Genomic DNA, 26,828 nt, shown 5'->3' on the forward strand with positions numbered 1-26,828 from the left:
GCGTGCGTTTTGCTGGCGGCATGCGCCCCCTAGTGGCCGGGAGTCCCAAGGACGTCATATGATGTCCACCCAGGATGGCAGAGCCACCTTGTGGATGTCATTTGACAATACAGCAGTATTGAAGTGGTTAAAATCACCTTACAGGATATGGCACTATACTAGTGCCGACATGAGCGCTTTACACAGAAACGGCAGAAGACCGCTAGTAAGATGACCACAGGATGATGTCATCAACGCAGCTCTGCCCTGCTGTACGCCTTACACCCTAGGGCATAACTTTATCATTTTTTTTTGTACTAGGACCCTGCTTTCTTCCAGGTTTGGGGTCTTTTTAGGAGATTCACATTAGTGTCTGCCTGATATGGATACTTCCTATTGGACGGGTGCAATAGGAAGTATCCACATCAGGCAGACACTAATGTGAATCTCCAAAAACCTCACACCTGAAACCCCAAACCTGGAAGAAAAGAAGATTCAAGGCCACATTGCCATAAGGCTGGGGCTACAGACAGGGGCGGACTGACAACTCATGGGGCCCCCGGGCAATAGAAGATTATGGGGCCCCCGGGCTTACAGATGGCCACCAAGCCAGGAGGCAGTACAGAGGCGGGGCAGCTAAAATCTTGGGATTTTCACATCAAAAGCATGTCGGTTTTGGACATATCAGGGACAGATGTAAAAAAAAACACAGATTTTTACATACTGTCCCTGGTTTTACTGAGCCCTGCAACCCTGATGGGGCCCCCTAGTGGCATGGGGCCCTCTGGCAGTGCCCGAGTGCCTCAATGGTCAGTCCGCCCCTGGCTACAGATAATTATGAAGTGCTTTTAGATAGATGTATTGTCTTTGATAGTAAACTTATTAGCTGAAGGGGTTTAGGGGTTCAGCATTTTATCCTGAAGTGGGGCTTTAAGTGATTTTTTGTACCACTTGGGACCACAACCACCTACGAGGGCGCTGTTACATTAGCTTGTATTGGATGCTATCCCAGATGTAATTTGCTTAATTAAAAATGATGAAATCTGGTATTTTTACCCAACCCTCAGTCATTGCATTGGCATGTGCAGGCTTCAAGGCAGGAACAAAGGTCCATGGGAAAGAATAATTAAAGCGCTGAGCTGCCTCATATACTGTAAGCTACATGAACACACTGTGCTTCATAACACAAATGTTTAAAAGAGATCCCAAAATCAGGAAGGGGGTATGTGAGTATCAAAATCGGCCACTAACATTTTTTTTTTTTACTTCTCAGCCTTTTTATAATAATACCGGACCTGTATGCTGATGACCCAAAGCCTAATACATAAGAAATGAACAAAAGCTTGATTACCAACTGTTCCTGATTTCCGGGGAAAGCCGCTGGTTTTCAAGATCCATCCCTTGGAATAATTGTCCTTGGAAATGTTCCTGGTTTTTAATACTAACCAAATGTATTTTGAAGGCCATGCTGTCTTATGTTGGCCTCAAATCTCATCATCTATTCATATTTTACTGAAGACACATTTTGAATGCAATGTAAAAGACCATTGCCATACCAGTTGTGTTATTCAGCCATATTCAACAAAGTGTTCTTACTTATAAGTAGGGATGAGCTTCGAATTCGAGTCAAACTCATGTTCGACTCGAACATCGTATGTTCGATCGTTCGTCCAATTACGAACATTTTGGGCCGTTCGCGCCGAATTCGAGTTACGTTTCACAGACCATTATTCACTGCGGCATCGCATGCTTGGCCAATCACAGCTTGCAAAAAACGGTGAGCCATAATTGGCCAAAACCAGGGTGGCTTTGGCCAATTATGGCTCAGGGGGTTTAGTACACGCCCCAAACTATAAAAGGCCGCCTGCAGGTCGGCCTTGTGTAGTGTGTTGCGGTGGTTAAGAGAGGACAGAGAGAGTGTCATTTTTTGAAGGTAGATAGAGCAGGCAGGCAGGCTAGTCAGTTAATGTTACAGTGTGTATAGGATATATATACATCCCAGGTGTTGTACATATATTTATACACTGTATAGTTTAGCTAGATCAGTTCTTCCTAATTTACTGGCAAGCAGGTGATTGTGCTAGCTGCAGTATTCGTACATGGTTTATTGCCTGTGTCCTCTGTAGTTTGCACCTAAAGCTACTTGGTGTGTACTGCCTGTGTGCTCTGTAGTTCGCACCTAAAGCTACGTGGTGTGTGTACTGTCTGTGTCTGTGCTATTTCTCGCAATGATTTTCATCCATATTGCAGAGACCAGACATTACATTAAAGCCGCAAGCAGTTTTAAATTACTTTTTTCTTATAGTAATCTCATTTTGTGCAGGGACAGTTCTAAACCTGTGCCACTTCACAGGCATACTATAGACACCCAGCAGGTACAATATTTAAAGGAATTTTTCATTATTATTTTTTTTTTATTTAAGCATCATTAAAATCACTGCTCCTGAAAAAACTACCTTTTTTAAAACTTTTTTTCCATCGATATATGTTCCCTGGTGCAAGACCCAGGTTCTCAAAGATGTTTTACGAAATAACTTACATATTAGGCTTTAAAATGAGCACTTTTGAATTCGAAAGTTTGAGTCCCATAGACGTCAATGGGGTTCTAAATGTTCACGCGAACGTTCGGTCCGTTCGAAGGTTCTGGTGCGAACCGAACGGGGGGGTGTTCGGCTCATCCGTACTTATAAGTCTGAATTCTTAACTTCAGCAACCTGAAGTAGCTAAGCAGGGTCTGCCTTTTACTAGTCAAAGGGAATTCTGGGTTCTGAGGGTTTTCAGAAGAAGGTGCACATTTATGATTTATGTAATCTCTCTATGCAGGTTTCCTTATCACTTAAAGTGTTATGCCCCATCTGAGTATTTCAATTGGAAATTCTGTTGAATTCCATCAGAGTTTACATAGAGAACATGGGCCAGATCCTCAAAAGAGAAATACGGCGGAGTAACTGCTGTTACTCCGTCGTATCCCTGGTCCTAACTATGGAACTGATCCACAGACTCAGTTTCCCATAGTTAGGACGAAGATCCGACATGTGTAATTGAATTACACTGTCGGATCTTAAGGATGCAATTCTAGGCCGGCCGCTAGGTGGCGAGGCCATTGAGGCCGGCGTAGAATATGCAAATGACCAGTTACGGCGATCCACGAACGCTCCGACGGGCCCGACGCTCTAAATCTACGTCGTTTACGTTGAGTTCCGCCGCGTAAAACTAGGGCTAAGCCCTAGTTGTCCTAAGCCATGTTAAGTATGGCCGTCGTTCCCGCGTCGAATTTTAAATTCTACGTCGTTTGCGTAAGACGTCCGTGAATGGCGCTGGACGCCATTTACGTTAACGTCTAAGCAAATGACGTCGGAGCGACGTCAGTTAGCGCAATGCACGTCGGGTAATTTACCCGACGGAGCATGCGCAGTACGTCCGGCGCGGGAGCGCGCCTAATTTAAATGGGACTCGCCCATTTGAATAGGAACGCCTTGCGCCAGACGGATTTAAGTTACAGCGCCGCAAAATTCCAGGTAAGTGCTTTGTGGATCGGCACCTAACTTGGGAATTTTGCGGCGGAGTAACTTAAATCCGAAAAGTTACGTTGCGCCGCGGCTTTGTGGATAACCCCCAATGTTCTCTTTTCCTCCGATGGAATTCGGTCAGAATTCCGATGTGAATTTGGTCGGACAAAGGTCCGATCATGTGTACGGGGCATTAGTAAACCCACATCATAAAAAATTGTCAATAAATGGTGTATTACATGCTGTTCATACTCACTTATTCACTATGAGATTAGTTTTCTGTGTTCTGAAAAAAACCTGGTTGATCCTGCTGAGGAAAAGAGAACATGTTCTCTATGCAGCACTGTAGCCACGCCCACAATATAGTTGTATGTAAAATGCACTCCTTATTTGTCAAAAAGTGTTTCCCAGTGCTAAAACTTTCATCTAATTTTAAAATGTCTGCATTTGTAAATTCCAAAAGCCAATATAAAGGAATAGTAGAGGTAAAAAAGCACTTGTGGGTTTAACTTTTTTTTTGTACAATTCTCCTTTAAGGGGGCATGGCAAGGGGTGTGTCCTAGGCCTACATACTTTTGCTGATAGGTCTCCTTCATTCCCATCTCAGAAAGTTGGGAGGTATGACATTTGACAGACGGTGAGGAAGGTGCTATGTTGCCTCTTCAACGCCTGATTTAACCCTATAAATGGCGCACTACTCCGCTAAAGTCTTGTGCATGGCAGGACCCCATAAGCTTGCATGGGTCACATTTAGTGGCGGTAAAAATTGCCGAATGCAAAATGCTATTACATTTTTCCCATGGCCCCCGAAGCCCAGCATCGTGGCCATGACATGTATACAGCCCTGAACGTCTACATGCCAGTGTCCATATGGGGGCGACATAATCATTGCTCAGCCACCTGGTTTTACTGCCCCCTTGGCTGCTTGTGTGCACACACTAAAATCTCGTACACACGGCCGGGAATCTCGTCGGGAAAAAGCTGTTGGTTTTCCCGACGTGATTCCTGGCAAGCTTTTCTTGCAAAGCCGAGTGTACACACGGCACATTCAAAAGAATCGCTGTTCTTTTGAATGGCAAGAACGCAGTGACGTCATCGACACAACGAGCATGTCCTCCTCACATTCAATGCCGTCGCCGCCGTCTTGCTTCACCCTACACTACCCTTGCGTCAAAGTCTCATCCAGCATGCGCGGGCTTACCGGAGGACAGGTAAGTTTGTAGCCACATACACACACACTTTTTTCTCTTCGGGAAACAGGCCGATGAGAATCCCGACGAGAAAATAGAGAGCAGGTTCTCTATTTTTCTCATCGAGATTCCCGGCAGTTTTCTCGACGTGAAAACATACACACGACCGGTTTTCTCGGCAAAAAGCTCTGCCAGCAGTTTTCTTGCCGAGAAAAACGGCCGTGTGTACTAGGCTTAAAAGAGGAGTGTTGCTTTGAGCGCCAAAGGTTGCTTGCCCATGGATTTCATTTGAGAAATCAAGAACAGTATGGGGTTGATTTATTAATATTGGAGTGTACAAAATCTGGTTCATCTCTGCATAGGAACCAATCAGCTTCCATTTTAAAATTTTTTTGTTAAAGCTTAATTGAACAAGCTGAAAATAGAAGCTGATTGGCTACCATGCACAGCTGCACCCGATTTTGCACTCTCCAGTTTTAGTAAATTAACCCCAATATCTTTTACAAATATAGCTTCATGCTACCTGGCAGTGAAAGGGTTAAGAAAGTCGGCAAGAAAATGGTAGCCGTATAAAAGTTGCACAGCCCCTGGGCTTGTATCCCTTCCAAAACCATTATCTTGTTGGTACATGTTCCCGGCAGAGGGTTTTTTTTTTCTTCTTCTTCTTTCTTCATTGTGGTTATGAAATTAAACAAAGATCTGGGATAATAAAAAAAAGTGTTTAACAGCTTTATGGCTGTTTACAAGTGTCTGGGTGAGTCAGAGCCGGGTGTACGAGGCACTAAGGTGCTGGCAAAAGATCTTTTGCACCTCGTGTTATTTTACCGACTGTGATAAGGAATTTTCCATGCTGAGAGATGACCTTCTGCTAGGATAATTCTGTTGAGCCGTCCACTTCCATGTCGTATATCTTGGATCGGCCGCTACCAGGGTCGCCTTTTATTAAATCGGGTGCCTCTCCGCAAGGAGTTGAAGTTAATTATCAGCATTCACCAGATGCAAAAAGCGGCCTGATGAATAATGTAGGAATGTCTTGGGACGCGTGTTCTGTGGGTGCGGGAACTCTGTGTGGGAAACGTTTTCCAAGACTTTTAACCTCCTCGGTCCCAGAAATACTCTCTATAGGCTTTTTCGAAAGTGAAGTTTGTTGCATTTCCACTTTTGCTGTCAAATTTGAGAAATCTCCACTGTACAGTATGTTTGTTATGTGTTCCCATTCACACAGCATACCTAAACATAATAATAATAAAAAATTAAAAAAATTCTTATCTTTCTATTTTTTTTGGAGCAAGTTTATACATAGGACTCTATAGGTAGCGTCTTTTGTTTAGCATAACAAGCAATCTACAATTAGGGGATACAGCCAGGGATAGTTTTCTTTATAAAGTGCATTAACATACAATATACCACCCAAGCCTTGAGATCTCCAACCCTTTGTGAGGACAGACAGTGTGCACCATCTAGTTTGCCACTAATATTTAATATACCATATATACTCAAGAGTTTTTCAGCCCTTTTTTTAAGGCTGAAAATGCCCCGCTCGGCTTATACTCAAGTCAGTGTACCTAAAGTTATTGAGAGGCTGCGGGCGTCCATTGTTTAAAACTTGCGGTCTCTTCCTGGTCCCTTCCGTGATAGGTGGAACTGTGTCTGCTGAGAAACGCCTATCATGGATGTTCTCTCATCCTCGGGTTTCCCAGCAGACACCTCGGAAAAGAGGACATCCATGATTGGCGGTACACTGACAATGGGCACAGTGAAGATAGGCACAGTGAGGATGGGCACAGTGAGGATGGGTACAGTGAGGTTGCAATGGGCACAGTGAGGTTATAATGGGTACAGTGAGGTTGGCACAGTGAGGTTGCAATGGGCACAATGAGGTTGGGCACAGTGAGGTTGCAATGGGCATAGTGAGGCGTGGCAAATGGGCATTGTTACAGTAAAAATATTTGCCAGCACACCATGGAACGACGAGAACAGAGCGGCTGTAGTGAGAGCAGTGATCAGAGTGGGAGCATCAGTGGAGCTCCCGGCCCCACCCCCTCTATACTGGTTGGGGAATACAGAGGCCGGGATCTCCACTGATTCTCTAACCCGGCCCCATGCAGCCTGTATGCTCAGGGTGGAGCAGTTGTAGTGAGAGCAGAGAGTGGAAGCCCTGCCCACAGGCTTCTGAATGTATGTAGAGAGCTTGGCTGGCCAGGTATGCCCTTACACCCATAAAATGCCTGACTGCAGAAACCATGAGCTGTGTTATTCAACTGTAATGCTGTGCAATGCTGAAATTTCTCTGACCATCTCCTGTATAATGTGTGCAGTCTCTGATAGTCTCCTGTAGCATGTCCGCAGTCTCTAATTGTCTCCTGAAGCATGTCCGCAGTCTCTAAATGTCTCTTGTAGCATGTCCGCAGTCTCTGGTTGTCTCCTGTAGCATGTCCACAGTCTCTGGTTGTCTCCTGTAGCATGTCTGCAGTCTCTGATTGTCTCCTGTAGCATGTCCGCAGTCTCTGATTGTCTCCTGTAACATGTCCACAGTCTTTGACCCTCTCCTGTAGTATGTGTGTTAATGTGTCGCTTTACTTACTTAATTATTTGGGATTGCTCCACTGCTCAGTGAGTGGTAATGATGTGCAATAACCTGTAGCAACCAATCAGTGAACAGTAGTGATCTGCTGTAATCTCTACCAACTAATCAGTAAGTGGTAATGATGTGCTGTAACTCCTAGCAACCAACCAGTGAGTGCTAATAATGTGCAGTAACCTCTAGCAACCAGCCAGTGAGCGGTAAGGATAGGCTGTAACCTCTGGCAACCAATTGCAATCACTGTGTGATCTGCTGCAGTAAACAGATTTTGAGTGTGCACCTGCTATTTTTTGTATGTCTCAGAATGGACAATATTAAAGACGCCCCTGATTAGGGTGTGCACCCCAAAGCTCAAACACACATGCGTGTGTGTGTGTATAGATATGGTCCTGGCACATTGATCTCCCTATATTAAAGCAGAAGTAGGGTGCTCTACTCAATGTGGTCAGAAGATTGTTTAGAGCTACCTTGAGTGCGGAGAAGAAGTCGCACAGCTGCAGAAGCAATTATGAGAAAAGATGGTCCGCAACTCCTTGCTTGCTCTTTAAAATGTAAAAAATGTATTGATTCTCCATAAAAGACACAGACAGCAAATGTAAATGCATTTCAGCCCTGTGGGCCTTGTTCACTGCCGGACTACATTGATCTCCCTGCTGGCACAGTGAAAGAGGAGTGCGGTAAGAGAGAGAGAGCCGGCAGAGACGGTAAGAGAGAGATCTTTCCCAGCTCCCCGCTGCTACACAAAGTGATAATGCTAATGTACACTAGGTAATTAGGGTATGCCCAGGCACACCCGGCATACCCTGTGTGCATGCCTATTCATATAAGTCTACAGCGAAATCCTCACCAGAGGCTCATCCTGAGGTAAAACTGATGACATTTGGTATTTCAGAGCCAAGAAAGGAGGTGACAACGTTTTACTGGCCATATTTCTACATTGGTTCTGAAAGACAAAGCAAAGTCCTCCGTGGCTGCCCAAGAACAGATCTTTCTCTTAAATTTTGAGTCACCATTCTTAGGAAAGTGCCTGGAAAGTTGAGTGATTTCCGCCTGTGAATTCCTTTCCTGATCCGGTATTTTACATACCCAAAGTTGACAACGTTCACCGCAATCAGACAGGAACACCCTCCTTTGATCAAGGAACAGGTGGATATCATCGCTGCCGGCGGGTTGAAGTACACGCTTTTCAGATCTCTATAATCTGAGATCTCATCTATCTGGTAAGCGGCATTATTATTACATCTTTCTGGCTGCCAATAGATCAAGGCTTCTTCTGAATACTGGAATATCCTAGCTAACACTGGATTGATTCTCAGAGTTTTGCCTCGTACACACGATAGGTTAACCAAAGGACAACGGTCTGATGGATCGTGTGTGGGCCCCATACCATCGGTTAAAAAAAAAAAACTTGCTTTAAATTTAACCGATGGATTCCTAACCGATAGGTCAAAACCGATCGTTAGTAGGCACAACCATCGGTTAAAAATCCATGCATGCTCAGAATCAAGTCGACGCATGCTTGGAAGCATTGAACTTTGTTTTTTTCAGCACGTCGTTGTGTTTTACATCACCGCGTTCTGACACGATCGTTTTTTTAACCAATGGTGTGTGGGCGCGACGGACCATCAGTCAGCTTCATCGGTTAATCCTTCAGACCGTTCTCATCGGATGGACTGATCGTGTGTATGAGGCTTTTTTGTGTTATCCCAAATATCCATAATCTTTTTGGAAATGTTTTTGTTTTTACACAGCACTGTGTTTTTTGAAGATTCACATATATATGGACTATTTTGCATAAGAGTGATTTTATTTACATGAACTTTTTTCACACATTAATTTTTGTCACATAACTATTGTGGTCATACACCTTATTTTTTGTGTTTATTTATTTCTTATGGGTATAATTTTCACTAATTAACTCACCTGGTGGTGAATATTTGCACATTCTTAACAGTTTCTAGTTCTGAATTTATATCCATTCATTTAGTGGTTGCACGCTTGTTCTATTTTTCCACATGTTTATTGGGCTTTAGGTATTTAGGCTTTTTACTTGGCACCATTTTTCAATTTTTCACTTTTTTTAATACATCAAATATTTATCATAAATTTTCTTTTTGATTAAGCGCAGAGTCTCTTTCCATTTTTATATTTTGTCCTAATGTGACAGACATTTTGGTGAAATGCTCTGAGTGCATACTGTCGGCATTAGTGGCTTCATCTACATGCCTGTCACATTAGAATGAGTGGCTGTGTCCCCATAGACTTAGGCCTTGTACTCACGACCGGATCTGTGCGCTGGAAACTGTCTGCCCGACAGTTTCCGGCGTACAAGGCTGATTTGTGTTTTGTTCCGCTGGCGTGTACACACCAGCGGACCAAATTCCCGTCGTACCGGAACGCGTGCACGTAAACTACGTACGACGTCACTATAAAGGGGAAGACCAAAGTTAATGGCGCCGCCCTCTGTTCCTCTTTTGCTAGTTACGGGTTTGCTCGTGTTAGTGAAGGTTTGGTTAGAGCTGATTCGCGCTTCTCGGTCTCCAGGCTTTGACAGCGTGTATTCACGGGTTCAGTGCGTGTGCTTGCGGTAACGTAGTTGTCATTCGGCTATAGGCAAGCAGGTTGTTTCTGCTTTAGCAGTTGCATCCTGTGCGCTCGTATCTGTTTGTCACGCGTTTGTCGCAGGTAGTGCTGGATTTGCGAGTGCTTTCTGTTTCAGTGTGTTCTTGACTGACCAGCCGGCCGGTTTGAAGCCATGATGGAGCAGCAGCGTCAATTTTCGCGAGTTGGTGCTGTTTATGGGATGGCTGCTGGATATGTTCATTTGTCCAGTACTTTGGCCAGAAACAGGGGGCGGAGGCGTTTCTGGACCAAGAATTGGTTGCGCCAGCGTGACCAGTTCTCACATATGCCTCTGCTTAGGGAAATCCAGGAGAATAATCCTAATGACTTTAGGAATTTTCTCCGCATGACGGACCCCGTATTCAACAGTCTGCTGGAACTTCTGTCCCCCTATATCACGAGGCAGGACACTGTGATGCGCCAAGCCATCACGGCCGAGCAGAGGCTTATTGCCACGTTGCGGTACCTGGCGACTGGGAGGAGCCTGCAGGACCTCAAGTTCTCGACAGGCATCTCTCCGCAGGCGCTTGGGGTCATCATACCGGACACGTGTGCTGCCATCATCAAAGTTATGCATGAGGAGTATATTAAGGTAAGTTTCCTGGCTCTAATAATGTGGCCAACTAACTTTATTTTTATTTTCCCAGATATGCTGTGTGTTTAACTAACGTTACCTTTTCTCCCTATGCATGTTGATATCAGCTTTACATGTTTTATTCTTGGCCTACCTGCATATTTGTCCCTTACCCAATATTAACCTGTCCAGCATGCTATCCTAGGGACAAACCCACCTTGCCATTTTTTAAAACAGGACTTTTTGGTTTTTGTGTCCCCCCCCCCCCCTTCAAACTTTTATTGTCCCCATCAGAGGGCTGTGGAGTCTCTTAATGAAGTGGCCCTATATATTTCATTTCCCAAATTCTCCATGCACATTTTTCTAATGCAATTTTAATAATGTGAACTGTCACAAGGATGCTTGTAGGATGTTTTTGTTACAAAGTACTAAATCTCTATTTTTGTTTGTCCCCACAGCTACCCTCCACACCACAGGAATGGCAGTCTGTGGCTTCCCAATTTGCCCAGCGGTGGGATTTTCCAAACTGCGGTGGAGCAATAGATGGGAAACACGTCCGCATTGTGCCCCCACCCCACTCGGGGTCCTACTATTATAATTACAAGGGTTATCATAGTATTGTGTTGATGGCGGTGGTGTCGGCACAGTATGAGTTTCTATATGTGGACGTGGGGAAGAACGGCCGGATGTCTGATGGGGGAGTGTTCGCACGGACTGATTTCTATGATCGTCTCCAAGCTGGTGGTCTGGCATTGCCACCAGATGAAGATAATGTGGAAGGACTTCCGTTTGTGTTCCTAGCGGACGAGGCTTTCGGGCTTGGTCCTCACCTCATGCGGCCTTTTCCCCAGAGGACCCTCACCTCAGAGAGGAGTGTGTTTAATTTTCGGTTGGGCAGGGCTCGGAGGGTAGTCGAGAATGCCTTTGGGATACTCACCAACCGGTTCCGCCTGTTCAGGACATCGATACATCTGGCGGAATATAAATTGGACACCGTTGTATTTGCCTGCTGCATTTTGCACAACTTTTTACGCAGGCACTCCCAGACGTACCTACCCGACATCGGTTCTGAGGCAAGACTACCCTCAGATCCCCTTCCCGGGCTGGACACTGGTCGCGCTGGCTTGGCCCCCCAATCAGCTCGTGAGGTACGCGACAAATATGTTGAGTACTTCATGGGTCGGGGGGCCATTGCTATGCCAGATCATATTTCTTTCTAATTCGGCCCCCAAAGAAAGGAATATTCTAAAAAATAATAAATAATTAGACCATTGGACTTTATACAGTTGTTTGTCATTAATGCTTTTTCTCTTTTTCTGTCTTCCTGGTTCTCTAACTAACTTCTTCAATTGTAATGCATAATTGATTTCTCCACTTTTAGTAACTAACCACATTTTGCACAGTATTCACTCATCTACAAACAGGGTATTGAGTCTAGAAATAAGAAGCAACTCCATTTGTAAATTTTGAGGTCAAGTATTTTAATTTTTGCTTGTTCATGACCCCAAAAATTATTTTATATTTTTTTCATTACTCCCTGCTTTTGTACTTAGGAGTCTACAAAATTTTTTTATAATTTTTTTTTTTTTTCAGGTAATTCAACCAAAAATATTATGCAGATTATACATTTATTAACAAGTTCACTTTTTTTTTATCAAATATAGTTAGATTTATTGTTTACATATATATATATATATATATATAGATTATTTTTGGTGGGGTGTTTACCGCCTTAATTTTTTTTTTGGTCATATTTTTTATGCACAAAAAACAATAATTTTTTAACCATTTTTTTTGTTTTTGGTGTGTTTTTCTAAAAGTAAATTTTTAGGTGATATTTTGGAGTCAAATCTCTACTTCACTAAATTCAGTGATTAGAGAGATTTATAATTCTATATATATATATTTTAAATTTTTTGGCGTTGTTTATTCTTTATGGTCTAAACTTTATAGTATCCCAAAATGTTCAACATGGTCAAAAAGTAACAAAATCCAATTCCAAAAATCTAAAAACTCACAACAGCAGTCAGTCATGGTGTGCTTTCACACTGGAACACGCCAAAATTGGAAGATACACACATTCAGTGCAAACTCGCCAAATGTCATTGGTTCAACAGACAAATGGCCACATGTGCTATCTGACATCATGGGTGATCAATGTCTGTGTTTTGTGGGAGCAAACCCTTCCTCTCAACTACTTGAGGATGGAGGAGGGGGTTGGACCCACAAAGCACAGACATAAGATATTCTGTGATGGCAGATAGCACATGTTGGCACACTGTGTGTGTATCTTCAAATTTTGGCGTATTCATTATTCAAACTGTAAAAATGTTTGTGGGGGCGGGGGATGGGCGGGGGGTGTTTCAGTCTTTGACACGGCCCATCATGTCAATAATGTTTTTAAAATTAGATTCGATGACCATCATTCTTTGCCGCATATTGTCCATTTCCGTGCTGCATTCCAAAAGGACATTTGTTACATTCTGTTCCATGAGAAACATCCTTTCACGCATATTGTGCATTTCAGTGCTGCACTCCATTACCTGCTGAATAATTATAGCAGCACTTGCACGTGAAAATATTGGCACACCATCCTCCTCCCCTAAAAAAAAAATTAAAAATGGCATTTACAACATTATTTTTTGATGAGGCCTATCTACATATGTTTTTTTGAATCAAGCTAGGGTGACACTGACCTGATGGGCTTCTCCTTTCCACCTCTTCGACATCTTCTATCACTCCTCCTTCTTCCACCACCTCCCCATCATCTTCTATCACTCCTCCTTCTTCCACCACTTCCCCATCATCTTGGACTCCTCCTTCATCCATCAATCCACCTTCTTTCAATTCGCCAAATTGTTCTTCCGCCACTTGCCCTTCATCTGCTATAACTTCTAAGTCCAAAATTACTTCTTCCTCCTCTCTTCCTTCCTCCTTTCTTCCTTCCTCCTCTCCTTCCACATCCTCCTCTCCTTCCACATCCTCCTCTCCTTCCACATCCTCTTCTCCTTCCACATCCTCTTCTCCTTCCACATCCTCTTCTCCTTCCACATCCTCCTCCTCCTCCACATGTTGAGATGGCAGATTTTGGCCTTGTCTGGCCCTCTCTGCCTCCTCCAAATGCTGGCGACTTCTTTCCCCTGAAATAAACCAAAAAAAATGTAGACTCATCAGCACACAGATATTGGAGAGCATAAATCGCACACATTGCTTAGAAGATGCTTTCATTTAGTTACTTTTATCTTTCACCAAACCTACATTTTGCAATTACTTCTATATGGCAAGCTCTGATCCTGCCCCTTTTTAGCAAAGTGACACACATGGATGTCCCCCCTAAACTGTATTTCTGGGAGACCCTACCAAAACCCATTTTTGATTTGGGGAGACACAGGTGCTCTGCATTGCAGATGTGAAAACATCTGCTTTATTACCACTGTTTTTAGAATGAATCCTGTTTGCCTTTCCCATTCTCATACTTTTTTTTTCTAGAACTAGCTTTTACACAATGTTTACAAACAAAGTTTTTGGCCAGTGAGCCATGTCCAGGTGTGTTGTTCCTGGAATAACCGAGCCTTTCTGATAAACTATGTGATGTTACGTTGTTTACTAAGAACACTATTTGTAAATATGTAGTTATTTATGTCCTAAAAAATAAATGACAACATGTCTTTAAAATTACAAGCAGGCCAAGGAGGCAGATGGTGAAATATACATGGCAACACATTATTGCAGACAATCACCCCCCCCCCCCCCAACCCCAATATATATTTACTTACTTTTACGCAGAATTTTAAGTATTTTCTTCATCTGATGTGGCTCCCTCAATTTTAAGTCTGACCATCGTTTCCTCAGCTGTTCCTTGGACCTGGTGATCCCAAACATCCTCTGCATTCTCCTCGCCACCTTGTCCATAATATGTGCCTTTCGGCGGTTAGGGGTCTTGTATGGCCCTAATTCACCATCATAGTCCTTCTTTCGCATGATGTAAACTAACTCCACCATTTCCTGGAACCGCATATTAGTGGCTTTATATCTTCTTTTCCTTGATCGGGACGTCCCTGCCTCTGTCCCTTCACTTGTGGCATGAGAGCATCGTGCCCGCTCGTGTGACATCGCCATCTTTCCTTTCCCACAGAGATTATGGGCGTGGAAAAGATGAATTCTTACGCCATGGGCGGAGAAGAGGGCGGCGTTTAATACATACGCGGAGTGTAGAGAATGCAAACAACGTGTTTACGTCGGTTACGCGGAGAATCTTCGAGCGCATCCAGAACATACACAGTTAACGCCATATTTCCTAAACTCATTGATTAGGGGCCTCGCAAAGGTGACGAGGGCGGGGTTTAATAAATACGCGGAGTGTTTAAAAGGTTTACGCCGTGATTACGCATCTTACGCGGTAATTAGGCGAGCGTGAGAAACGAGGAGCGAGAGACAGGAAGGTAAGGAAATTAAAAATGTGATCAGCAGAGGCCTTGAAAATGTAGACACATGGGATGGGGGTTTGGGCTGTTGGTTGCACCCTTTTGAAGCTATTCTGTCTATGGGGTACCACAATGTTATTTTGGTTTACAAATGCTTTTGGACACCTCACAAAATAGAGATGTGAACAATGCTGTACCTCATTGACAAGTTTTTGAATGGTGTATTCAGATCAGGCAAAGTATTGTTCAAGTGTTGGTTGTACAGAGGTCTTTTATGTCATCCATTGTCAGGGGCATGAGATTTACACATGAAAGAGTGCCTAGATGAAAACTGTCATTTGTAAGCATTGTTTATTTTTCTATATTTAAAATATTTACTGCAATGTGAACAATGGTTCTGCATCTAGCAAATCAATGTTTGGTACAAGCAATGCGGCCGAGCTGCCAATCATTGTTTAAACAAGAGAGACTGTGTTTGTAATTAGATATAGGTAATAAATTTGAAGACACATATTAGATCAAGGTCAACGCTGATCCTTTGGAATATTTATTTTTCTGTGGTTTATGTTTTTGTAATCTAGACTCAAAAAGAAATATAATTTTGGAAAAATTACAATGGACCTCCTACAAAGCAAGGAATCTATAGAGGCCTTACTCCAAAAATATCAGGAGACGCCCATCCTGTGGAATTCCAAGCACTCTTTATATTGCAATAAAGAGGTACGAGCGGCAGCACTAGAAGAGCTAGCAAATTATATGCAAACTTGGGTGCCAGGATGCACTGCCAACATGGTGAAGGATAAACTTGCCAACCTCAGAAGCACATACAGGAGAGCATACAAAGCTAATAAAAGCCTAAAATCGGGAGCAGCAGCAAGACAAGCAAAGGAACCCAAACTGTGGTATTATAAACAGATGGCTTTTTTGCGGGACGAAATGGAAGGCAGGAAAACGATGTCCAGTCTTTCTTCCAACCTTTCCTCCATGCTACCTTCCAGCGGACCTTCCCCAGATGACCACAGCCCTGCAGAGTCGGAGGAAGAGGGCCTGGCTGACAGAGATGCAGATCTGCCACCCTTCGATGAGGAGGTATAGTAGTTTCCTCTATATTTCTTGCGTAAATAATTCTTGGTGGATTAATGATTAGATATTGTAAAAAAAAAACCAAGCTGGGAAAAAGCAAAAAAAAAGGTGTTCAGACAAATAGGTGTCAGAGATGACAACTGCAGGGGTCAGAAGTAGAGTGTATTCAAGTAATAATGAACAGAAAATACTAAACGAAAAACATGAAAATGAGTGTGGTTTGATTTAGCGAAATTGTAAAACAATTCCTTTTTTTTCCACACAGGAAGAAGAGATCAGCCAGGAGGTGGCAGATCCTCAGGTGTCTGTCAGCCAGGAGGAGGCCGGGGTCAGTGGCAGCCAGGAGGAGGCCGGGGTCAGTGGCAGCCAGGAGGAGGCCGGGGTCAGTGGCAGCCAGGAGGAGGCTGGGCCCAGTGGCCTGCAGCAGGTCCACCCGGCCAGGAGAACCACCAGCAGCCAGTCTTCTCCCCCCCAGGTGAGGCCATCAGGCCGAAGGAGGCAGTTGAGGCCTGTGGAGGAGGCAAGCCTCCGCATGATCCAGGAGGCAAGCGCCATCATGAGGGCCCCCCTCAACCCCACAGAGGCCTTCAGTGCCTCATTGGCCCATGATTTAAATGAAGGGGAGGAGGACCAGAGAAGACTGGCAAAGGCCCTGATGAACCAGGTCCTTTGGTGGATGCAGAGGGGCCTGCTGACCCCAGACACTGGGCTATGTGACCCGGCCCGGCTTGCGGAACACCATCCTCCTGCTGCCACATCAACCCCACCTGCAAGACCCCGTGTTCGATCCGCTGGAAGGCTGCCTGGAGGGAAGGCTGGAAAGAGGAGGAAACGTTGATTTTCTGCCTTCCATTTCCTTCCACATAAAGGACATCTTGTTTGTACTACCACAGTTTGGGTTCCTTTGTTTGTGTGCTGCTGCTTCATATTTTTGTGTTTGGCTCCTGAGGCTTGGAAGTTTATCCTTCACCATGTTGGAAATGCAAGTTTGCATATAGTTTGCTATCTATTCTAGTGCTGCCGTTCTTTTTATTTTTTGTGATGACATTTGCCTGAATAAAAGGCTTTTTGCTTTCATTTGAAAACATGTCTATTGTTTGTTATACTGTGGGGATTATTAGGCAGCAAACCTTTAATAAATATACAATGGGTAATTTACAAAGGACACACTCCTTGGGGGGGGGGGGGACATTTGGTGTGCCAACATGGTTTAATATTCTCTAATGAAACACCAAAAAAAAAAAAATATATAAAAAAATGAAAAAAACATGTAAAAAAAAATTAGTTTAAATGGTGACATAACTAGAAACAACAAAAAAAAATAAAAAAAATGCACATTCCTTTACAAAAATGACTACTCTAAATTATGGAGGACCACCAACCAAAACACACGTCTGGCATAGAAAACATTATTAAAGGATTACATCACAAGCAAGAAATGTGACATTTCAGTATGGGACAACTCTATTGAAATTGCATCAGCAAGAGAACGGGGTTATTCTAGCAAGAGAAGAATTAATAAAACGAGGCTTGAAAATGTGGTTTAGTGCGCCTTTTTAAGACATTGTTCTCTTGCTAGAATAAAAGGTTTCTAATGACGAATGTGCCATATCCCAAAGAAACGCGAGTTTTACCTGAACGAGCGCTCCCGTCTCCTCATTTGGACTGAGCATGCGCGGGGTTTTTGTACGCTGCTTTTGTGTACAGACGACCGAACATGTCTGACGGACACGATTCCAGCAGACTGTTTTAAAGCAAGACCAGGAAACAGTTGTTCGTTGGAAAACGGTCTGGCCGACGATTGTTTGCTGGAATTCAGTACGTTACTGCCTACACACGAACGAACATGTCCGCTGAAACTGGTCCGCGGACCAGTTTCAGCAGACATGTTTGGTCGTGAGTACGAGGCCTTATACGATCTGCCTGCATGCAGCACCTGGTGGCTCCAGCCATATAAACAAATGTCCAGTTCAGTGTACAGGCCTCAGCACCGGTGTGAACAAGGCCTAAGGTAAAGATGCAGGCCCAGATTCAGATTGGAGTTACGACAGCGTATCTCCGGATACGCCGTCGTAACTCTGAGAGTGCGGGGTCGTATCTATGTGCCTGATTCGTAGAATCAGTTACGCATAGATTTCCCTAAGATCCGACCGGCGTAAGTCTCTTACACCGTCGTACCTTAGGCTGCATATTTACACTGGCCGCTAGGTGGCGCTTCCGTAGATTTACGCAAGGAATATGCAAATTAGGTAGATACACCGATTCAGAAACGTACGTCCGCCCGGCGCATTTTTTTTTTACGTTGTTTACGTTAGGCTTTTTCCGGTGTAAAGTTACCCCTGCTATATGAGGCGTATCCTATGTTAAGTATGGATGTCGGGCAAGCGTCGAATTTTACGTCGTTTTCGTAAGTCGTTCACGAATAGGGCTGGGTGTAATTTACGTTCACGTCGAAAGCATTGGCTTGTTGCTGGTTAATTTGGAGCCTGCGCACTGGGATACGTTCACGGACGGCGCATGCTCCGTTAGCCAAAAACGTCATTTACGTAGGGTCAGCCTTCATTACCATTCAACACGCCCACTGCATGGAGAATTTGAATTCCGCGGGCTTACGCCCACATATGCTACGCCGCCTTAACTTAGGGCGCAAGTTCTTTCTAAATACAGAACTTGCGCCCTAAGTTACGGCGGTGTAACGTTTCTGAGATACGTTACGCCCGCCGATAGATACACAATTGTATCTGAATCCGGGCCGCAGTCTGCCAATGTCTGCTGCAGACTACAAGGTATTTTGTATGAACCAATCTCCTCTATGTTTAGCTTTGGCACCTCTTAAGTCCTCTGCTTGTGCCCAGTACTGCATTGGTGTTTTTATTTTGGATAGGTTAGCTTTACCTCAACAGATAATGTAGAACCAAAGGCAGAGATAACAAAATCAAACACTATTGCCCGCTTTGTTTTGAAGGGAAAATCTGCTGAGGGCCTTGGCACCGCTAGGCCTTGGAAGACCCATGTTCCTCATCAAGGGCCAATCGTTTAAAAAACAAAGGCCAGCACAGTTCTCTGACAACATACATTCGCTCGCCAGTTCCATCCATTCAACCTGAGACAGAGATCTGGGATATGTTCCCTGTCCTGGGATTAGCGCGCCGGCAGGACAGCCTGATTTATAGTTCTCTCCTAAACCTAAAGCCTCTCACCGACCAGCTCCATTTTGATTTTCCTCAGCAGATTCGAAGAAGGATTTCAGCATTGTGCACATGTTTATGCTAAGCTTTAAAAAGCCAACTAGGTTTAAGTAATTCATGATGTAAGTGAGTATTTATGCAAATGTGGCAGATATATATTCTACAGCATAATACATTACATAAATATGAATACAAAATGCTCATTTATGAGGTAAATACAGGTAATGAAAGCCATAAATTATGCCTAATAATACGGAGCATGGATCTTCAAAGGCGCCAAAGCATTAACTTTCCTCATCGAGACATTTAAAACAGGCAATCAATTAATTTCTGTTCAATTATCATACAGGTTATTTTGTGTGTAATTTAAAGACGCCTAATAATCAGTCTGGTGTTGCCTATTCTGTGGCACAAAGCTGGCTTAAATCTTCAGCCGGTTCACCCATAGCCTTTGCAGGCTATTTATTTGTAGCACTACCCCCGGAGGAGCTGCTGGTTGTTTTGGGTGGCACATTTACCTTTTGGCTCTTCCGAATTCTTAGGGGTGAATGGTGCGTATAGCAGTAGTAAAGGAATGTCCGCAACAAGTGTCTTTTTTACCCAGCCGGGTAAAAACAATGAACTGGTGATGAAAGGGATAGAGTTTGTAAGAAGAAGGAGAACAGCAGATTCAGATGTAATATTTTGAACAGTCCTGTTCCCATATGTAACACTTTCCGTACCACTCCTGCCTGAGTGGGATTAGTGTACCCGGACAGGCCTCTCTCACTGACCTGGCAGATGGAGTATCACTCAAACCATTGTAGGATAAAGTCCCTGCCACAGACCCCCCTTGGTGAACTTGAACTTGAGGAAAAGTCTCTGCCACAGACCCTCCTTGGTGAACGTCAGGGAGACACCTCTGCCACAGGCCCTCTCTGATTGTAGTTACGGAGGCAATCTTCGTTAGGTGAATTACACCTGCATCTCCTTCTTAATGTCGCCCAGGTACCGACTGACAGGTGATCAATCCTTCAGTGTCCGGCTACCTTGATCCCCGGTGGTTTGTCTAAATCCTTTTGGATCACCAGCCTCTCATTGGCGCTCCTCAGACAGACTCCCCACCGAACAGCAATACTGCTTGGGATCCTCAGAGGTGGGAACCCAGTCGCTCACTGGGACCCCGTCGCTGTTCAGATGTTCCGGGCCAACATGGTCCCGGAACCAGGAACACCGCATGGCACGTACGCCCCGGCCAGGTAGGCCATAACGCCGGGGGGCCGTGATGTGGTCACCCTGAAGGTGGGTGCCACACTGGACGAAGAAGACCCAGAACCAATGGCGTCTGCCCCATAAATACCCTCCCCCAGCATGCACAGCGAGGCCCAACCCTCCTGATTGGCTGCTGGGGAAGAGCACCCAAACCTTGACTTCACTTCTGCCATCTACCGGACAGGGGTGGGAAGAACACCCCAGCACAACAGAACGAGTCCACAGCACAGCCAAGCTGAGACAGAGACCCTGTTTTAAACATAACAATTTGGATCAGAGTTCTACCTCTAAAATTAAATAGCACCGGTACTTAAAAGTAACCAGGCGCTACATATTTTTTGCTGGTACGTGACTTAAACCACAACCACCGTGACATCATGGTGGTTGTGGATTTAACAATAAAATTATCATAATCTTCATTTTCTTTAGTAAAGCTGTCCATTATTTAATCTATTCTCGCTGGTAGAGTGGACATGTTCTAGACCAGAGGTCCCCAAACTATGGCCCTCCAGTTATTCAGGAACTACGATTCCCATCATGTCTAGTCATGTTTGTGAATATCATAGTTGTACAATGCCTCAAGGGACGCGTAGTTGAGTGAGTAAGTAACTTGTATAGCGCTACAAATGCGAACTAAATTGCCTCAAGGCGCTGTATCCAATGTCGTCGTCCAGCCACGCTTCAGAATAGATGTGTCTTAAGTTTTTTTCTGAAGGCCCGATGGTTCACTTCCATCCAAATGTCTGTAGGTAGAGCCTTTCATAGCCGTGGTCCTTGGACTGTGAATCTTCGTTCTCCTTTAGATTTGTAGTAATTAGTTGATCGTAGGGTTCCGCAACAGCTGGAGGGCCGTAGTTTGGAGATTCCTGTTCTAGAGCAAGGTACAAGCACTCATCTATGGACTAAAGTAGGGGGTCTCCAAACTCTCTAAACAAAGGGCCAGTTTACTCCTCTTCAGACTATGGGGCTGGACTATGGTCAGTGGGCGTAAACAATGCCCTATCTTTGGTGTCAATGAGAGGACCAGTGTCTCATCTTTGAAATCAGTGGAAGGAATAATGCCCCATCATTGGTGTCAGTGGGATGAATAATGCCCCATCGCTGGTGTCCGCAGTAGAAATTGTCCCCCGTCGTTCATGTCAATAGAAGGAATTGTGCCCCCATCGTTCATGTCAATGGAAGGAATTGTGCCCCATTATTGGTATCAGTAGGGGGAATCTTGCCCTTTTGTTGGTGTCAGTGGGACAAATAGTGCCCCATTGCTGGTGTCAGCAATAGGAATTATGCCCCATTGTTGGGGTCAGTTGATGGTATAGTGCTCCAAGGTCCAGAGGGGTGGTGCAAATTGAGAAGCGGGAGGTGCTGCCGCCGCAAATTGAGGTCGAGGGGCTTTGGGTGCTGACGAACCAAAAAAAGGGGGAATGCCCTGGGGACCTCTGGGCCCATTACAAAAAAGGTAAAAAAGAAATAAAAAATATATAAAAAAGGGGGAGTAGCCATCTGGGGCCTAGGGGACCTCTGGGCCCCTTACCGGTGTACTGCCAGTACCCCCCTGATGGTGGCCCTGTCCACAGGTTTCTATAAAGCAGGGTTTTTTAATCGATTTTAAAGGGCCAAACCACCAGAAAAGTGCCATAAGGTCTTTATTGAATCCCCCAGTGTGGTGGCAAGTCTGTGGTCCAGAGGTAAAATGGTCTGTAAAAGAGGGAACCTCCCAGAGAAGCAGTTATATAATGTGACACTTAGGAAAAGAAGGGAAGTCACTGAAGGAGGAAAGGGATTCGGTGCTCTATGAACATCTGTGCCCCGGCCTCAAGGGAGGCTGTGTGCTTTTTACAGCAACGAGTTCAGGATTTGTCAATCATAAGTGTTTGCGGTGCAAATGGTAATGCCGTAGGCTGGACCGTTTCATAGTGCAATTAAGGGCATTTAAAACTACAGTAGAAACACAAGACACTAAAGCAGGTCTCTAGGCTATTACCCATTACAATGCAAAGGCAGCAGAGATCGTGAGCCGATATGTTATATGCATGTGAAAATACAGATCGTGATTTCATTGTTACTTCATATTTCATACTTTTACATACATGGGGATTAGAGAAGAAAATGTGCTCATAATCAGATTTTTTTTATGTATTTGTGTGCAGCAGATACAATAAATCATAGACTTCACATAAATTGCAACCAGTTCCAAAATACAGGAATCACATCTGGCATGAAAATAAATTCTGCAAGGTGAACAATGAACAATCACAATGAACATCCATCGAAAGGTGCAACAATGAACACACAGAAGTCAACGATTAATATAAAATGTGCAGATGAGAGCAAAAGGAGCCTCCCACGGTAACATATCGGGGAACCCTCTGCAAGAAGGACGTCTCCCCAAAACCTGGAAGAAACTACCTGGTCATGGGGGGAGGAGTCTAGTGCAAAAGGTCCAGAAAATAGGATGTTCCATTAAAAAAAAATAACAAATGACTGAAGAGCATAGAATAACATGATGGACAAAATAAGTGAAATATTCTGAAAGAAACACATAGGTAGATTCACAAAGAGTTAGGCCGGCTTATCAGTAGATAAGCCGACCTAACTCCAAATCTACGCCGCCGTATGTTTAAGCGTATGCTCAAACAGAGATACGCTTAAACAAAGCTAAGATAGGACGGCTTGCGCTTCCATTGCGGCCGGCCTAGATTATGTAAATGAGCTTGTACGCCGATTCTCGAACGTACGGCAGCCCGCCGCAGTCGAATTACGTAGTTTCCGTAAGGCTTTAGGCGGCCTAAAGTTATTCCACCTATGAGGTGGAATAACAATGTTAAAGTATGGGCGCCGTTCCCGCCGCGAGGTTCGAATTTTTTACGTTGTTTGCTTAAGTCGTCCGCGAATTCGGAGTTACGTAGTTTACGTCCACGTCGAAATCAATAGGCCCGTACGGCGTACTTAGCCGCAATGCGCACTGGGAAATGTAGGTGCCCGGCGCATGCGCAGTGGCAAAGAACGTCAAAAAACGTGAGGTCAAGCCTCATTTCCATACAACACGCCCCCCTCCAACCAATTTGAATTAGGCGCCCTTATGCCCGCTCGTTTTAGGCTACGCCGCCGTAGATTAGCAGGTAAGTTGATTTAGACTCATTACTAGCCTAGCTAATTTACGGCGGCGTAGCCTAAAAAGGCTAAGCTACACCGCCGCAAGTTTAATCCTATCTACCTGAATCTACCTAACAGTCCATACACAAATAAAAGCATACATAATAAAATAATACAACATAATTCATTTTTTACATACTTTTCTCACCATTTTTCTTCAGTTCTCTTCCCTTTCTCCTTATCTAGTAATTATCACTGTGATTAGGTTTGGCTGATCAAAAAAAAAACAGATTCTCCCATCAACACACTCAAGGTGGATGAAGACATTCTCCTCATTGCACTATTGAGTTCTAACAACAGGGGCTCCACTGCTGTCAGAATACATTGATCAGTGCTGCAGCCCGATGTCTGCAGCGCCGATCAAATTAAAAATTTTCAACCTTCCCTTTCAAAAGAAGTCTGATGTTAGGTTCACTTCTCTCTAGCGGGAATGGCCATAGACGGATCGAAATATCGGTTGGCCCCTGCTGAACCTGCTAAATTTCAATCCATCTATGGCCAGCTTTAGGGAAACTTGAGGAAGGAAAATTTCAACTGTTATCCACAACTACCATTAACCTCCCTGGCGGTATGATTATGTCAGATTTTAGGTGCTGAAAGCGGTACCATTATTTTGCATGGAAATTTGGCATTTTATACTGTAGGTCTGTAATTCTTAGGAATAACTCACTTAAATCTGTCCAAACAACAGTCTAGTAGACATCCCAGGTATGATAAAGTTTGAAACACAAAATCATAAATGATAATATCATAAATAACTATAAATTATTATAACAAATAATAATATAATAATAATAAAAATTCATCAATAATGTAATCAAAATAAAAACACTGAAATGTACTCAATTTGCAGAATTTTCGCTGTCATTACTTTCAGTGTTTGATGATGAATTTCCCCACAAATCGCTCAATTCTGCAAGTGATTGTAATTTATTATCGCTGTTTTCTAGCTGCTCTAAAACCACTTTTGACATAAAGGACACTTTTTGATTGCTATGGAAAATCTCCAGTTTCCAGGCAAAAAAAACAGTAATTATTATATAAAAGTACATGCAGGACACTGGACAGACCACTAGGGACAAAGGCGATGTGTAATTAATTTTTACAGTACTGTAATCTGTAAGATGTGTATTGTGTTTTACATTTTTGAATTTGGTGCCGATCTTAACTGCTTTAAATACCGTAGTTTGTCGCCATTCCATAAGCGCACGCAATATTAAAGCATGACGTGTTAGGCGCTTATTTTTTTTACTAGTTATGGCGGCGATCAGCGATTTTTATCGGGATTGCAACATTATGGCGGACACATCGGACACTTTTGACACCATTTTGGGACCACTGTCATTTTTACAGCGATCAGTGCTATAAAAATGAATGATTATTGTAAAAATGACACTGGCAGTGAGGGGGCTAACCACTAGGTGGCGCTGCAGGGGTTTAGTGTTCCCTAGGAAGTGATTCTTACTGTTGGGAGGCGTGGCTACACATGACACGTCACTGATGACCATTCCCGATCACGGGGAACGGTCATCAGTGACAGTGTCAATAGCAGTGGCGGCTGGTGCTCAATTTTTTTTTGGGGGGGGGAATAAAAAAAAAAAGAAGAAAATTGCAGCCTCACTGTGCCCATCAAATGCAGCCACTGTGCCATCAATTATCACCACTGTGCCATGCCATCAAATGCAGCCGCTGTGCCATCAATTCACACCACTGTGCCATGCCATCAAACGCAGTCACTATGCCATGCCATCAAACGCAGTCACTGTGCCATGCCATCAAACGCAGCCACTGTGCCATGCCTTAAAACGCAGCCACTGTGCCATCAATTGTCACCACTGTGCCATGCCATCAAACGCAGCCACTGTGCCCCTCAATTGTCGCCACTGTGCCAATTGTCGCCACTGTGCCAAATGTCACCACTGTGCCCTTTAATTGTCGCCACTGTGCCCATTGTTGCCACTGTGCATGTCACTGTGCCCTTTAATTGTTGCCACTGTGCCCATTGTTACCACTGTGCCCTTTGTCACCACTGTGCCCATGTGCCCTTTGTCACCACTGTGCCCATTGATGCCACTGTGCCCTTTGTCACCACTGTGCCCATTAATGCCCTTTGTCACCACTGTGCCCATTGATGCCAATGTGCCCTTTGTCGCCTCTGCGCCCATTGTCGCCGCTGTGCCCTGTAAAATGCACTTACCTTACTCCTTCCACGTCCCTCGATGTCTTCTCCCGCCTTGGTGACGCTTCAGCCAATCAGGTTACCGATAACTAGAATCGGGGAACCTGATTGGCTGAGACGGCCGTCAGTCATTCCCCTGTTCTGCCCTTGCCGACCGCAATGGCGGGACTCCCGGGAATATCGAGTTACCGGGACCCGCGGCTGCACGCGCGAGGCAAGCGGCGGGCGTGCGCGTGCGATCCCGGCGGTGCGGCAGATTTAAAGGGAAGTACCTGTACGCCAATCTGCCTGCCCGTGCCATTCTGTCAACGTAAATCTCTGGTAAAAAAAATATACCTGTATATATAATGTTTGGTGGTTCTAAGTCATTCTCTAGCAAAACATTCTGTACTCGTTTAGTAAACCAACCTCAGTATATCACAAAATATACTCAGCAGGCCAGTTGAGCCTTCGCTGTAACACATCAAAGATTTAAAGATTCCGAAAACATAATACTACGCTGTTCCCCAAACGCTGAATTCTTTTTTTTATATATATATACTTGAAATGCAAAAAAAAAGCAGCCAGGGTCCTAAAATATACAAGGAAGGATTGCTGGCAAAGGAGATCCTATTCATTTGAGTAGGTATTCAATAATTCATTTACTGGTTAGGATAACCCAAAACATCAATACATCCTCTTCCCACTCCAGTTCCTCTCTCATTCCCCTTGAGGAATGAATATTCACAGTTTAAAAACAGTGTTACCTTCAAACATCCCCCATTATAGATCTCCCTAGAAGATCCCTATTTGTTCTCTGCTCTTCCTGCGGGATAGAAATCCCTTTAGGTTGCGGTTGTAAGTAAACCATTAGTCCTTTCCCTAGCTCTGCCTCAATGACTGGGGGGGGAAATTTGACATCGGAAGACACGCAGGTAGAACCGACAAGAATTGCCAGGGCAGAGAATGTGGTGAAAGAAACCTTCGAGATTAGGAGAGAGCTTAACCACTTAAGGACCGGACCAATATGCTGCTACATGACCCAAGGGGTTTTTACAATTCGGCACTGCATCGCTTTAACAGACAATTGCGCAGTCGTGCGACGTGGCTCCC

Source organism: Rana temporaria, chromosome 11, assembly GCF_905171775.1.
Source record: "Rana temporaria chromosome 11, aRanTem1.1, whole genome shotgun sequence".
NCBI classification, from domain to species: Eukaryota; Metazoa; Chordata; class Amphibia; order Anura; family Ranidae; genus Rana; species Rana temporaria.